This window comes from Trachypithecus francoisi, unplaced genomic scaffold (genome assembly GCF_009764315.1).
Source record: "Trachypithecus francoisi isolate TF-2019V2 unplaced genomic scaffold, Tfra_2.0 Lachesis_group15, whole genome shotgun sequence".
NCBI lineage: Eukaryota > Metazoa > Chordata > Mammalia > Primates > Cercopithecidae > Trachypithecus > Trachypithecus francoisi.
The window spans coordinates 108249855-108265679 of NW_022681460.1; the positions used below are offsets into that span (position 1 = coordinate 108249855).

Consider the following 15825-nt stretch of genomic DNA (forward strand, 5'->3'; position numbering starts at 1 on the left):
TTTAGAGAGCATGGTTATATTCTGTTTTGAATGATATTTAAATTGCTCTAATGTATTCTAGGCTGGACGTTCACATCAATTAATCAGTGCCAAGGCTCTGTCTAACATTTTGCTACAAACTGGGTTCAATTGTAATTTGTCAACTCTAGCACCCGTTGCTATGACAAATAGCTTCGGTCTGGTTAATCTCTTGCACATAATAGCATTCTGCTACTTTGATACATCTATTATGTCGTGGTTTACATATGCTTGGGGGAATGTTTTTATTGGGACATTTTATACTAAATTATCTCTAGTTTACACTAACAAAGCAAGCAGAGGACTGATTCTGATAGTAGCTTCCCAATATCTCAACAATGCCAACTTATCGTGGATCTCAAATCTCACAGCAAGGCATTAAGACGACAGTACCTGAAATCCGACCACACAGTTTCAAAATCATGAATCCACATTTACTGACTTGGACCATTTACTTAACTTTCTATGTCCTGATCCTTCTTATTGGTATAAAGAAGATAGTAGTTTGGACCAACTTCTTAAAGGTGTGACAGTTCAGTGTAATAGAGGGCAGTGTTTGCCTCATTAAAAAAAAAAAAGAAAAAAGAAAAGAAAGAAAGAAAACCTGGATGTTGTTATAATTTTTAAAATCTGTTTTTACTGATGCATAATAATTGTACATATTTATGGGTTACATGTGATATTTTGATACATGCACACAATGTGTTATGATCAGGGTAACTGGGGTTATCTATCACCTCAAACACTTGTCATTTCTATGTGTTGGAAACATTTCAAATCTTTTCTTCTAGCTATTTTGAAATGTACAATAAACTGTTGTTAACCATCGTCACCATACTATGCTGTGGAACACTAGAACTCACTCCTATCTAACTGTATGTTGGTATTTATTACCAACCTCCCCTCATCCCACCTTCTCCACCCTTCCCAGCCTCTGGTAACCACCATTCTACTCTCTATCCTCCAGAGATCAGCATTTTTTAGCTCCCACATATGAGTAAGAACATGTGATATTTGTCTTTCTGTGCTCAGCTTATTTCAGTTAACATAATGGCCTCCCTCCAGTTCCATCCATGTTGCTGTAACGAACAGCATTTCATCCTTTTTCAGGGCTGAATAGTATTCCCTTGTACATATATACCACATTTAAATCTAATCATCTCTTAAAGGACACTTAGGTTGATTTCATATCTTTGCTACTGTAAATGGTGCTGCGTAAACATGGGTGTGCAGGTCCTCTGAGATACTCATATTCTTTCCTTTGGGTAAATACCCATAGTGGGATTTTGCTGGATTTTATGGTAGTTCTACTTTTAGTTTTTTGAGAAATCTCTGTACTGTTTTCCCTATTAGCTGTGCCGATTTTCATTCCAACCAACAGTGCATAAAAGTTCTCTTTTCTCTACATCTTTGCCAGCATTTGTTATTTTTTGTCTTTTTGATAATAGTCATTCTAACTGGGATGAGATAATACCTCACTGAAGTTTTGATCTGCATTTCTCTGATAGTTAGTGATATTAAGTATTTTTTTTATACCTGTTGTCCATTTGCATGTTTGTTTTTAGTAATGGTAAGATTTTTTTTTTTTTTTGTATCTGTTGGCTGTTTTTTTTGAGAGAGAGTTTCGCTCTTGCTGCCCAGGCTGGAGTGCAATGGCACGATCTCAGCTCACTGCAACCTCCGCCTCCTGGATTTAAAGGATTCTCTTGCCTCAGCTTCCCAAGTAGCTGGGATTACAGGCATGTGCCACCACACCTGGCTAAATTTTGTTGTTGTTTTTTTGTATTTTTAGTAGAGACAGAGTTTCACCATGTTGGCCAGGTTGGCCTGACCTCACGTGAGCCACCCACCTCGGCCTCCCAAAGTGTTGGGATTACAAGTGTGAGCCACCGTGCCCGGCCTGTATGTCCTCTTTTGAGAAATGTTTATTCTGATCTTTTGCCCATTTTTAAATAGGATTATTATTATTATTATTGCTATAGAGTTGACTGTGTTCCTTGTCTTATATTCTGGATATGAGTTGATAGAATAGCTTGCAAATATTTGCTCCCATTCTACAGATCCTCCCTTCCCTCCATTCATTGTTTCCTTTGTCGTGCCAAAGCTTTTTAGTCTAATATAGCCCTATTTGTATATTTTTGTTTCTGTTGCCTATGCCTTTGAAGTCTTAGATAAAATCTTTGCCCAGGCCAATGTCTTAATGCGTTTTACCTATGTTTACTTCTAGTAGTTTTATAGTATCGGGTTTCAATCTTTAATGCATTTTGAGTTGATTTTTGTAGACGGTGAGAGATAGGGTCTTCTTTCATTCCTCTGCGTATGGATATCCATTTTTCCCAGCACTGCTTATTGAAAAGGATATCCTTTTCCCCATCCATATAATTTTTAAATAAACCCAGTTATATGTAAATGGTAGTACAGTATGTATTTTTAAAATGGTTGAAATTAAACGTTGAAGACTTTTAAAGGTTTCTACTATGAATAACCAAATAAAACTTGTGAAAAGGGTTTTGCTGCCAATGGAGGTGGCCAGTTCCCAGGTGGTCACTCCCTGGGAGGCACCTCATTGTGTATTGTCATCCAAAAAGGGCTGATGTGATTGCAGAAGTGGGCACTTATTGACCTCAGCTAGTAATTTGAAACTGGCTGTAAATTGTCCCTTTCGGTCTTAACACACAGGATGTTTCTATGAGGGAAAAGTGCATCGGCTGCAGTTTTCAGCAATACATTCTCAAAAAGTCAATTTCACCTTTTGGCAGCTCTGAAAGAATCCATATTACTTTAAGTATAATAGCTCCAAATAGGGGCAACAGTTAAAAGAAGGGGAGAAAAAAAAAAGAAGCCCAAAGTACAAAGGGTGACAAGTTGTTTTTGAGTAACAGGGAAGTCATACGACAATAAAATAATTCTGTAGTATTACATTTACAGCAAAGTGATGAAAAGTGGTTTTTACTAAAGTTCTAATTCCTTACAGTTAAAAGAGCCACAGTACTCCATGATAAAACAATGAAACAGCACAACGCCCCGCTGACTAAGAGATAAATGAAACATCAAAACTGTACTAAATATTTCAGGTGTTCTGACAGGTTATCTTGGCATTAAAACATTCCATTTCCTGCATATCTCTCTTATTCTCTCTTTCTCCCACCTCCAAAACAACATGCCCATATATAAAAGTGTGCTCCTGAAAAATTCAACAAGACACAACCAACGCCAAAAATTAGTGGAGGCCAATTTGTAGAGAGAAAGTTTATGTGGGAATTAGTGCTGAGGAGGGAGCAGTGGGAACGCAAAGAGTGCTTTGATTTTCCTCATGAAAAAGACGAGCTGAAATTGTGGAAGAAGCACCAGGAAAGAGCTTCATTCACTAAATTTTCAACCACAGGTTTCGAAATATAATTCCCAAGATGACTTTGCTTTTACAAATAAATTTAATTCCAATTTAGGTGAAATTTTTCAGAGAGATAATTATATCCAACACCATTTATGCAATTTGGATTGAGGATATTGAGTTAGGGGAGAGTCAGCAATGCATTTCTAGAAATTGATCTGAAGAAACCAGGTGAACATTCTCATCTGAACCTCGGAGCATAGATCCTTTCATATAGCTGTAGCTGCCTGAGTGTTGAGTTTTGCAATCAATTTCTATTCAAAAGAAAAATGATGTCATAATACGAAGTAAAATGATATGTCTTTGTACTGTTCCAAATACTTAGGTAAAATCATGGAGGTCTTTATTTTTTTATTCTGAAGGGTGGTACGTATACTGTATAAAACTACTCAGTAAGAGTTGGGTACCAGAAGATAACCCAGTAAAAAGCATCCAAGTCAACACTCAGCTCCAGAAGGAGCGAGTCTCTTCTCCTTCAGTAATTAAGCATTCAAACCAGTAAACAGCTTGGCTGGAATGATTTTATGATAAATGACCGAGAGCATATCAACCATAAAACTCAGCTCAGCAAAAATCCCTCAAGCTCAGGAAACTCAATCAATGTAGAGCAGGCAACAGCCTCAACGGTGGCAGCATCCTCTCACTCCGAGTCACATAAATCCAAGGTGGCCAGAGTTGCTCCGCTAACTCCGACACAAGACACAAGCGAGGAGGAGGGCACCAGCATTCGCGTAGGGAGACAGAAAAGGAAGGAAGGCAAGAAGTACGTTTCTTTTTCTCCCTTTTGCTCTGTTGCTGGTTCTACTTACAGGTATTGATGAAGAGAAGAAACTGCACAGTTTCTATTACGACAGATGTAACAAATATTCAAAGAGAAGAAGAAAACAGTCAGAGAGACATGGTATAGGAGATAAAACAGGGACACTGGGTTATGGCAAGATGATCTTGCTGCAACTATGGTCCCGAAAGCATCCCTGAATAAAAGAATAGATATTAATGCAGGCACATGATTTTCATCTCAGTCTATGACTTAACTATATAACTATTCACTTTTGTACCATATTTTTCCAATATTGCAGTATGCAAATTTCAAAACAGCAAAGGTGAAAGAATTTTACAGCAAACATCCATATATCTACCACCTATATTCTACTACTGGCATTTTACTATACTTGCTTTATCCCAGCTATTTCCATCTGTCCATCCATCTCTCCAACCATCAACCCATCTCATTTTTGGTGCATTTCAAAGTAGATTTCAGACATCATTAAAATGCCCCCTACAATTTTCAGCATATATGATGTTTACTCAAGTTGTTCAATATTCATAGTTTTTATGCCATTACTTCCTAATAATACTATATGACCACTATGAAACAGTTCAAATCAATTTTGAAATTTGCACATTTGTATATTTTCCCTTCTCGATAGCAACCAAGCAAAATTATTACATATTCACACTGTACAAACATATTGCCAATAGGAAGATAAAAATTCTCTGGGACAACAGAGAAACTGAAATATGTGAGCAGAGAGGCTGACAGAGAACATAGAACCCTGCAAAATAAAAAATAAAAAAAAAAGAAAAAGAAAAAATTGAAGTAGGAATAAAGTTTGAGAATTTCATAACCAGCAGGAAAGGGTGGAAGTCAAGAAGCAGTAAGGGAAAGGGGGATAGGAAAGCCTGAAATCAAGATAGGTGCGCATGTTGCATGAAACTGATGCGCAGAAAGGTGTGTGTGTTAGAGTTATTACTAGTATTCCAGAGCAGGGGACTGGAAGAACATTATGGCAAGATGTCATAATAAGAAGCTTAAAGAAGTTTACAAAGTTCAGTGAAGAGTATCACTCTACTTTTTAGGAATGCGCTAACTCGCTTTCAAACATGAACAAACATGGAAAGAATACAGCTTCCAGCACATAGCAAGATCCAGCGATGGAGAATGTCATATTCAATCTCTAAATTCTACAAATACTTGAAACATGGAGCCATCACTTCCTTGTGGCCAATTTCTTGCTTCATTCTCTCTACTGTTGTCATAGGGACACAGCATATTAATTAGACTGAGATCATTGTATTTCAGCCGATAATGTCAAACTTATTGGAGGTTTGGAGTACATCCAAATTGCATTTCAATATATAACTTCAATGTTATAAATGACAAATCAATATTGTTAATACTTTTCCATCTTAATGTTGTCTGATGGAACAAAGCCAGCACATCCTACAAGACATATGCAGATTACTAAGGCTATACTTTGAACATAATGGAATGCAAAACACTCGTTTTTATGGTACATGCAGGCAGTGGGTCACTGGAGTAGATGGACACCCAGCAGGAGTTAGAGAAATTAACACCTTTCTGAAGTTGAAAGCAGTGGTAACTTGTTACTGAGTCACCTATTCCAACTGGGATCCTATTAAAGGGCTTGATTTGAGGGCAAAGACATAAAATCTCAATTAAAAATATTGTTTGTTAAAGCCTGGACTCATGCTGGCGCCCGTGGAAAATTCATATAAACCAGCAGCGCATCTCCGTCTAAAATTCAATTATGTAAGTCCAAGATTGTAGCTGGTCAGAGGCAGCTTTGTTATGAAAATAATAGCAAGTGGGTTACGATAATCACCCATTCTTCATGAGACCACAGGGGCAGTAAACAACTCAGGTTCATCGCCTGGAATTGCCGCCCCTGGTTTTATCCACTTATATATTGTAAGTAGCAAGCTGATGATAACCAACAGACTCAAGAAATGAACGAATAGTATTGGCTTCCTTTGACATTTCATGCAGTCTAAGACAAGTAAAGTTCAAAACTCCCAAATCAGATGTGCAGAGGAAGTACTGTGTGTTCTACCTTTGTAGTTCTTTATCCAACTAGTGACTCCAAAATCATTTCACCTACAAGTGAGGCAAAGAGTTGCTATACATGAACTTAGACATAAGGAGTCAGGATGTTCAGTCAGCAGGGTGCAAATGCCCCAAGAATACAGACCACCCAGGTTTAGGGAACTTCCTCGCTAGTTCCTCTTTGTCTGCTAGCATGTCTTCTAAGTGCATTTGCAGTCCATTCATTTTTCTGGTAGAGGCCACTGTTACTTCTCTCCCGCACCACTGCCAACTTCCTCCTTAGCCACCTACTCCCCATCCATTCTAGAGTCAATAAAAGGAATCTCCTAATAATATACATAAGAGCTCAATACTCTCGTCCTTAAAACTCTTCATTTTTTCTCACTGAATTTTGAATAAAATGTAAAGTAACTGAAAAGGCCACATAGGACCTGACTTTTACCTTGCTATTCAAACCTATACCCTACCCCTCCACTGACTTCTCTGCTAAGCTTGGCCACCCTGGTCTCCTTTTAGTTCTTCCCCACATCAGGGCCTTTAAACATGCTGTTGCTGTTTCTAATGATCCTTCCCACTTTTGGCCAGTTGGGACCTTCATATCACTTAGACCTCTGCTTAAATGGGTTCTTCTCCAAGAGCTCTTCCCTGGCCCGCTGATCTGAAGCAAAAACTACTGTATCTTCTACCATCACTCACTATTTCAGCTTCCTGGTTTCTTCATCACACACATCTCCTTTGGCATTTATTGTTATTATTATTTATGTTTTTCTCACTTCCACACTGAAGTAATAATTAGTCCATGAAGGCAAGGGTCTGTCTCATACATTGCCCTATCCCCTTAACATGAGCAACAAATGACAAATGAATGAAGAATGAATGAACACCCCCAAACCAACATAATTGCAGGTGTTTTTAACGTGGCTCAAAATGTTTCTTTAGAAATATCTCTTATGGTGATGAACAAGGAAAGTCTTTAGATACCATACTCCAGTCACCAGTTTATTTTAACATTCTTCCATCTCTGATAAACTGCTGGTAACAGTGTATCAAGAAACATATGTCAAGAAATACTACATTTGAATTTTTAAAAGGGTGTTTTGGTAGACTGAAAACATAATTTACTCCTGAGCCACCCTGGTTTCAGCTTCTGCTGCTATTTTAAGCCCAGTTGCAATTAAGTGCCTAAATACCATAATAAGGCATCCATCACCAAGCTCCTCTCTCTGACCCATTATTAAAACTAAGAAGTGCTGTGAGGCTATGAGAATGATTCAACACAAATGACTTAACAGCTATTGATGAATTTACCTTTAACAAATGCCCTCCGGTAGAGCCCACGATTCAATAGGTTTTGCTATTTCTTTTTCCTTCTCCTACATCCCATTTTGCTCTCTCCGGCACACCACTCAATGCAAATACAACAGCTGCAGTTCTGACAGTAACAGAAAGATCATAACCCTGTACACCTCGACGGAAATCTTAATGTTAGCCCCTGGTTGATAGCTACATCAATTTCAAAGATGTCCTTCCACCCCAAGACTGCTAGAGAGAAAAATTCATAAAACTCTGAGAGTACCATCTTTTCATTTGTGTGCCTATTAACTCTGAACACCCTGACACAGTCAGTTTGGCCCTTATTATATTCTGAGGGTGTAGAGATGGAGAAGTCTTTCAGAAATGTGCTTCCTGCTGACTATTATTCCAAGGGAGACAGAAAGCAAGAGGAAATAAAAACATTTTACATCGCATTCTTCAGTGATTTTAATCATAAGGCTGCTCTGTTTTCGCTGAAAAACTTTCCAACTCACTGTTATTCTTAACCAAGAATCCGTGCACTGCAATCCTTGGGCTTATTATTCACTGAGGTCACTAAGATTTCTTACCCCTGATGTACTGATTAGGAGAGAGACTCTGGGAGATGAAGAATGTATATGAGGTCAACAAACGGTGCAATGAATGAAAAGAGAAGGAGCTCCGAAATCAGCATGGCTGCCTGCTGGGTATGTACTCAAAGGCAGATTAGTTCAAATCCCCTGAACCTCAGTATCCTTATCTGGAAACTGGGGAAAATATAAGTTCTATCTCCAAGGATGGTTATGAGTCTAAAGTGCCTGAGTGACCATAACAGCAAGAACCACGATCCACCGCATGCCTCCTTAGGGGAACGATGGTGGCACTCATGTGCTGAGCGCTTACTTTGAACCAGGCACTGAGCGGAATGCGTCTGTCCTGTGTGCATCTGTTCTCTCATTTAATTGGGTTGATGCCATTATTGACTTTCTGCACCAATGAGGAATCCAGGCTCAGATGGGATAGACAACTTGCCTAAACACAATCCTGCCTAGAATGCATAGCAGAGCAGGATCCAAACCCAGAACTGTCGGACACTACAACTTTTTCTCTCGAATGCCATCTGGCCTCCCTAGTAGTTGCTCAGTGAATGTTAGTTTCCAATACTTTTCACTCAACTGTGGACAGAAATATCAGTCATTTTATGTATACCCAGATTGGCTCCTCCTGTCATTTAATCCCATGATATTTAATTCTTCCCTTTCAAAAACATTTTTATTTTATAAATTATTAGAGAGCTTTCTAGCAAAAACCAGAAAACCTGCTAGACAAATTCTAAAAGAACCATAACACCAATTTTATGGGGTCTATGTTCTTCCTTAGACAAAGAACTTATCAGTCTTGCTCATTGCTGAAATTCTAGCATCTAGAAGGTATTCAGTAAAATCTTACAGAATGAAAGGTAAAAATAATTAATCATAACCTCTGAGAATTCATCATACATCTAAGCCAAGTTCAAATTCTATATACTCCACATAGCTTCTGTTCATACATACATAACAAGTTCAAATTCTATATACTCCAAATAATTCAGTGTTTTGTTTGTTTGAGACAGGGTGTTGCCTCGTTGCTAAGGCTGGAGTGCAGTGGTATAATTATAACTCACAACAGCCTCGAACTTCTGGGCTCACGTGATCCTCCCACTTCGGCCTCCCAAGTAGCTGGGACTACAAATGCATGCCATCATGACTAGCTAATATTTTATCTTTATTTTTTGGAGAGACAGGGTCTTGTTATATTGCCCAGGTTGGTCTTGAACTCCTGAGCTTATGCAACCCTTCTGCCTCAGCCTCCCAAAGTGTTGGGATTATAGGCATTAGCCACAGTGCCCAGCCCAAATAATTTGTGCTCATACATACATACATATGTATATAGTTATATGTGTATATGTGTGTGTGTGTGTGTGTGTGTGTAGAGAGAAACAGAAAAGAAGGCTGGGTCTGTATAACTCTGGTATTTATGCACAGCATGGTACTGAACCTATAATGGTACCCAATTAAATATGCATTTATTGCCTAATTGAGATGCTAGTAAATCATGCCATAAATAACATTGGGGAAAAAATGATCCTACCAGATAATAATTACATATACAAGTTCAGTTAACACAAAAAAGTATCAGTAAAATGGTTCCATAAATAATGATGTCCCTACTGGTGAAAAATCCTTCATATCACACAACCTAAGTCTTGTATAACATGTGCATTTCAAAAGAGAAAGGATGTAGAAAACACAGCCCAATCCTCATGATGCTGAAGTTGATAGCATATTGTGCTTTCTACCAGTTTTACAATGGTGAAGCCATAAGGTGTGGATTGCCTATGAAAGTTTTATGTCAGAAAAATGACTCTGGATGGCGGGTAGGGACTGAGGATAAGTCACAATTCAGCTATCTATGAGCATGTAGACTCACAACTCCCAGGAATCTCTTTGCACAAGTTGCTGTCCATGAAGTGGATGGTGCCCAGAAGACGTATTTCTGCTTGTACAAAAAAGGCATCAATCATAAGGACACAGTAGGGATGGTGTGGGACAGCAACGTTGTCTTTTTTTATACGAGAGACAATATCTGAGATGTTTAAAGAGAGGAGCCACAGAAGATACTAAAAGTACCACTTTTAATAGATATTATGTCAATACTGCCCAACAGGCTTCTTATATATCCCAGGTGACAAGAAGTAAACCAGTAAGAGACATATATATACATTCTTTTTGAAACAGAGTCTCGCTCTGTCACCCAGTCTGGAGTGCAATGGCATGATCTCGGCTCACTACGACCTCTACCTCCTGGGTTCAAGCAGTTCTCCTGTCTCAGCCTCTTGAGTAGCTGGGATTACAGGCACACACCACTATGCTCGGCTAATTTTTATATTTTTAGTAGAGACGGGGTTTCACTATGTTGTTCAGGCTGGTCTTGAACTCCTGACCTTGTGATCTGCCCGCCTCGGCCTCCCAAAGTGCTGGGATTATAGGCGTGAGCCACTGCTCCTGGCCAACCAGTAAGATAATTTAAGGATCTCCCATTTGGCATGGTATAGGGACCTGCTAGGGTACTGTGAGGCATTCTGCAGAGGTCCGCTAGGACTTTGGTAGGCTAACACCTCAGTAAGCTGTGGTGAGGGGATATTTGTACAGTAGTAAAGCTCCACAAGAGACATGAGATTTCAGTTTGAGCCCAAGTGAGACACCTGCTAGAGTCTCCCAAAATACTGAGAAGAGTGCTAGGAGATGGAGTTTCTATGAACTGGACATCAACATTTGGTTTGTTATGCTTAATAAAATCTCACATTCCTATAAGAGACTTGGGATCACTAGCAACCTTTGGATTATAAATATATATTGATTATATGTATCAATATTTCACTTTTCTACCCTATGTAAACTTTCAATTAATTGATAATAGTTAAGGATTAATAAGACAACAATACCACTTTTTTTTTTTTTTTCCTGACACCTGTGTCTCACTCATCACCCAGGCTGGAGTGCAGTGGCACAATCATGGGTCACTACAGCCTCAGCTTTCCAGGTTCAGGCGATCCCCTCACTTCAGCCTCCCAAATAGCTGGAGACTGCAGACATGTGCCACCACGCCCTGCAAATTTTTGTATTTTTTGTAGAGATGAGGCTTTGCCATGTTGCATACGCTGGTCTTGAACTCCTGGGCTCAAGCGATCCAACTCTCTCATCTTCCCATAGTGCTGAGATTACAGGTTTGAGCCACTATGCCCAGTGCACCACTTTCTTCATTACTGTAGCTTTCCATTAAGTCTGGAAATCACACAGTATTCATCTTCCCAAATTTTTCTTTTCAATGATATTTTGGCCACTCTAGTTCATTTCCATTTCCATATGAATTTTAGAATACGTTTGGCAGTTTTTATTTAAAAAAAAAAAAAAAAAAAAAAAGGCCTGCTGGCCTTTCACAAATTGATTTTCAAATGTTAAGGGATCTTTGCAATCCTAAAACAAAGTCTGCTTCTTCTTGATATAGTATCCTTTCCACGTATCAATAGATTTTATTTGATTGTTGTTTTAGAATTTTCACATAGGTATTCATGAGAAAGACTAGTCTGCAGTTTCGGGGGGGTTTTCTTGTGAATTTTTTTCCTGGTTTTGGTATTACAGTCATGGTTGCTTCATAGAATGGATTGGGAAACATAGGTTTCTTTTCCATTTTCTGAAAGAAATGTTTTGTAAAGTTTACTAGCAAAGTCATCTGGGCCTGGAATTTTCTTAGTGGGAAGATTTTTAACTCCAGATTTAATTTATTTGATATATATCAGGAAATTCAGATGATCTGTTTCTTCTTGAGTGAGCTTTCTTAGATTTCTTTCAAGGAATTTACTCATTTCGCCCTTAAACCTTAATATCATGAAATAAGGTTGTTCATATTATTATCTTATTATTCTTTTAACACCTTTAGAATCTGTAGTGATGTCTACTCTTTCTATATTGGTACTGGTAATTTGTATCTTCTCCCTAACTTTACTAAGCCTGGCTAAAGGTGTATTTATTGATTTTATTAATTTTCTCAAAAAATCAGCCTTTGGTTTCAAAGATTTCCTCCAATTTTGGCCTACTATCCATTTTATTGATTTCAACTCTGATCTTTATTATTTCCTATCTTCTACTTAACTTCATTCACCTTCTTTTTCTATTTTTCTAAGGCAGAAGATAAAGTAAGTGATTTAAGACCATTTTTCCCTATCCTAATATGGATATTTAATGCTATGAATTTCTCTTCAAGCATTGTTTGGTAACACTACACAAAATCTGATATGTCATACGTATATTTTTGTTCAGGTCACTGTTTATTTTGATTTCCCTGTAGATTTTCTCTTTGATCCATAGGTTATTTATTCAAGTGTGGCTTATTTTCAGTGGTTTAGACATTTTCATTTTCGTTTTATATTTCTGTCATTTACTTCTAGTTTGATGCCACTGTGGTTGGAAAAATAACTTCAAGTATCTTAAATTTCTTGATTAAAAAAATAGCCCAGTCCAGAATAGCTCTTTTATTGGTAATGTTTCCTTATGTAGTTGAAATTAATATGTATCCTGCTATTTTAGGATAGAGGGTTCTATAGTCACTAATTAAGGCAAGTTAGTTAATACTACTATTCAGATCTATACATTTAATAATTTTCTAGCTATTTATTCTGTCCATTATTGAGAGACTAGCACTGAAATCTTTGGCTATTTCTCCTTGCAATTCCATCAGTTTTTGTTTCATGTGTTTTAAAGCTGAGGTGCATAAATATTTAATGTCTTCTTGATTAAGTCACCTTTTCCATTATGAAATTACCTTCTTTATCCCTGATGTATTTTTCTCTAGAATGTATTTGTGTGATATAAATATAGTTACTTCAGTATTCTTTAGATACAGAATGATAGCATTCTGTATCTTTATCTTTTTTTAAGGAAAAAAATTACACTTTGTTTAAACATGCAAATATACCACGTGTTTTATATATTGAAAAGATAACACTGACAAAATTAAATCACAAATGAAAAACTGGGAAATCATTTACTGCATATATCATAGATGAATGGTTAATATCTTTAATTAATATACAGGAAAATGTGTTACAAATAATCAGAAATAAATGAACTTGAATTTTAAATCGTCAAAACACATGGACAAAAAAATAACAATGAACCAATGAACATTTATTTATTTCTTTTTCTTCTTTCTTTCCTTTTTTTTTTTTTTTTTTTTTGAGACAGGGTCTTGCTTTCTCCTCAGTGCAGTGGAGTGCAGGCTGGAGTACAGTGGTGTGATCACAGCCCAGTGCGGCCTCAGCCTCCCAGGCTCAAGTGATCTTCACCCCTCAGCCTCCCAAGTAGCTGGGACTACAGATATGCACCACTGTACTCAGTTAAATTTTTAAATTTTTTGTAGAGATGGGGCCTTGTCATGTTGCCCAGGTTGGTTTCAAACTCCCGGGCTCAAGGGATCCTCCTGCTTTAGCCTCCCAAAGTGCTGGGATGACAGGTGTGCACTACCATTCATCCTTATTAACATATTTGTGTGTTTACATTTAAAGTGTGTTTCTTATAACACAGCCTATAATTTGATCTTATTTTTATTAACTGACAATCTCTGCCTTTGAACTGAGTATATTTAGAACATTAATATTTAATGTGTTTGATAGAATTAGGTTTAAACCTATAATCTATTGGTTTTTTATTTGTCCCAGCTTTCCCTTTTCCTCTTTTTTCTGTCCTGTTTTGGAGTAATTGAAAATTTTCATTATTCTATTTCCTTTGCTGGCTTATTAGCTATAACTCTGCATTTCATCTTTTTAGTGGAAGCTTTAGGGTTTACAGTAACACTATAAAAGTGAAATCTTTATAACTTTGTATTTTGAAAATATTACAAATTCACAGACAGTTTTAAAGATAGAGAGGTCCTGTTTCCCTATCCTGCTGGTGACTTTGGTAACCCATTTGTTACATCTTATGAAACGACATCATATTGTATTATATGATATTGACATTGATATAGTGTGTTTGTATAATTTTATGCCCTTTTATTACATGTCTAAATTTCTGTAACCACCACCACAATCCAGATACAGAACTAATTCGCCTTCTGTAGGCATGAAGATTTCTCCTTCATGCTGTACCTTTATAGTTCTACCCATCTTTTTTTCTCCCACCATACTGGCAACAACTACCATATCTTTATACTTTTGTCATGGTGAAAGCGTAATGTAAATAAAATCGTATAGTCTATACCTTTTGAGATTGTTTTTTCATTCAACATTATGCCCTTGAGATTCATCCCAGGTGTTATGTATATCGATAGTTCATGAAGTTTTTATTGCTGAATAGTTCACATTATGGATATTGCATAGTTTCTTTAACCATTCACCTACTGTAGATATTTTAGCTATTTCTACTTTTTGACTCATAAATAAAACTGCTGACAATAATTGTGTTTAGGTTTCTGGGGTTTTCTGTGAACATTAACTTTCATTTCTCTGGGATAAATGCCCAGAAATGTGATTGTTGACGCATTGGTAAATGTCTATTTATTTTCTTTCAGAAATTACAAAAGTATTTGCCAGAAAAGTTGTGTCATTTGACATTCCCATTATCAATGTATGAGACGCACTTTTTATGCATCCTTGTAAACATTTTATATTGTTTCTATCTTAAATAGTATCTGTTCTAACATGTGTGTGATGGTATCTTATTATAGTCTTAATCTGCATTTCCCTAACAGCCAGTAATGCCGAATTCTTTCCATGTTCTTAATTTCTTCCACATATCCTCTTTGGTAAAATATTTCTTCAAGTCACTTTTTAAAAATTTTCTAAATGGATTGTTTTTTACTCTTTGACATTTTCAAATTGACAATAATTGTATATAATTATCACATCCAACATGATGTTTTGAAAAATGTATACACTGTAGATTGGCTAACTCAAGTTAATTAACATATGTAGAACCACACACACTTATTTTTGTGGTAAAAACATTTCAAATCTACTTTGTTAATGATTTTCAAGGATATGATACAGAATTACTAACTATAGTCAGTCACCATGTTGTACAATTGATGTATTGAACTTATTCCTCCTATCTAACTAAAACTTGTATCCTTTGACAAACATTTCTTTACCATTCCAGTTTCTGGTAACCACCATTTTACTTCTTTATAAATTTGCAGATATTAGTCCTTTATTAGATATGAAATTTGCAAATATTTTCTTCCACATTATAGCTTTTCTTTCCAGTATCTTAACAGGATTGTTCAGCGACCACATCTTTAATTTTAATTTTTTTTTATTAAACTCTTTAAATTTTTTAAAGAGTCTCGCTCTGTCGCCCAGGCTAGAGTGCAGTGGCACGATCTCAGCTCACTGCAACCTCCACCTCCCTGGTTCAAGCGATTCTCCTGCCTCAGCCTCCCAAGTAGCTGGGATTATAGGCATGCATTACCAAGCCTGGATAACTTTCGTATTTTTAGTAAAGACTGGATTTCGCCATGTTGGCCAGGCTGGTCTTGAACTCCTGACCTCAGGTTATTCACCTGCCTCGGCCTCCCAAAGTGCTGGTATTACAGGAGTGAGCCACCATGTCCGGCCAAATTTTAATGAAGTCCAATTTATCATTATTTTCTTTTATAGACCCTTGGGGGCATGTCACCAAGCTCTAGGTTTGAAAGATATTTTTCCTATAGGACTGCCTGAAAGTTTTACAGTTTTATG

General features: G+C 37.1%; 1 protein-coding gene and 1 non-coding gene across 5 annotated transcripts in view; both read right to left on the bottom strand.

Annotated features, from left to right (window-relative positions):
• RBFOX1 (RNA binding fox-1 homolog 1) overlaps window positions 1-15825 on the bottom strand; it is a 2535170-nt gene that overhangs the window by 962585 nt on the left and 1556760 nt on the right. The window lies entirely within an intron of this gene.
• On the bottom strand, window positions 8841-8902 carry LOC117098150. Its single transcript, XR_004443207.1, has one exon. It is a non-coding gene; the product is annotated as a U7 small nuclear RNA (small nuclear RNA).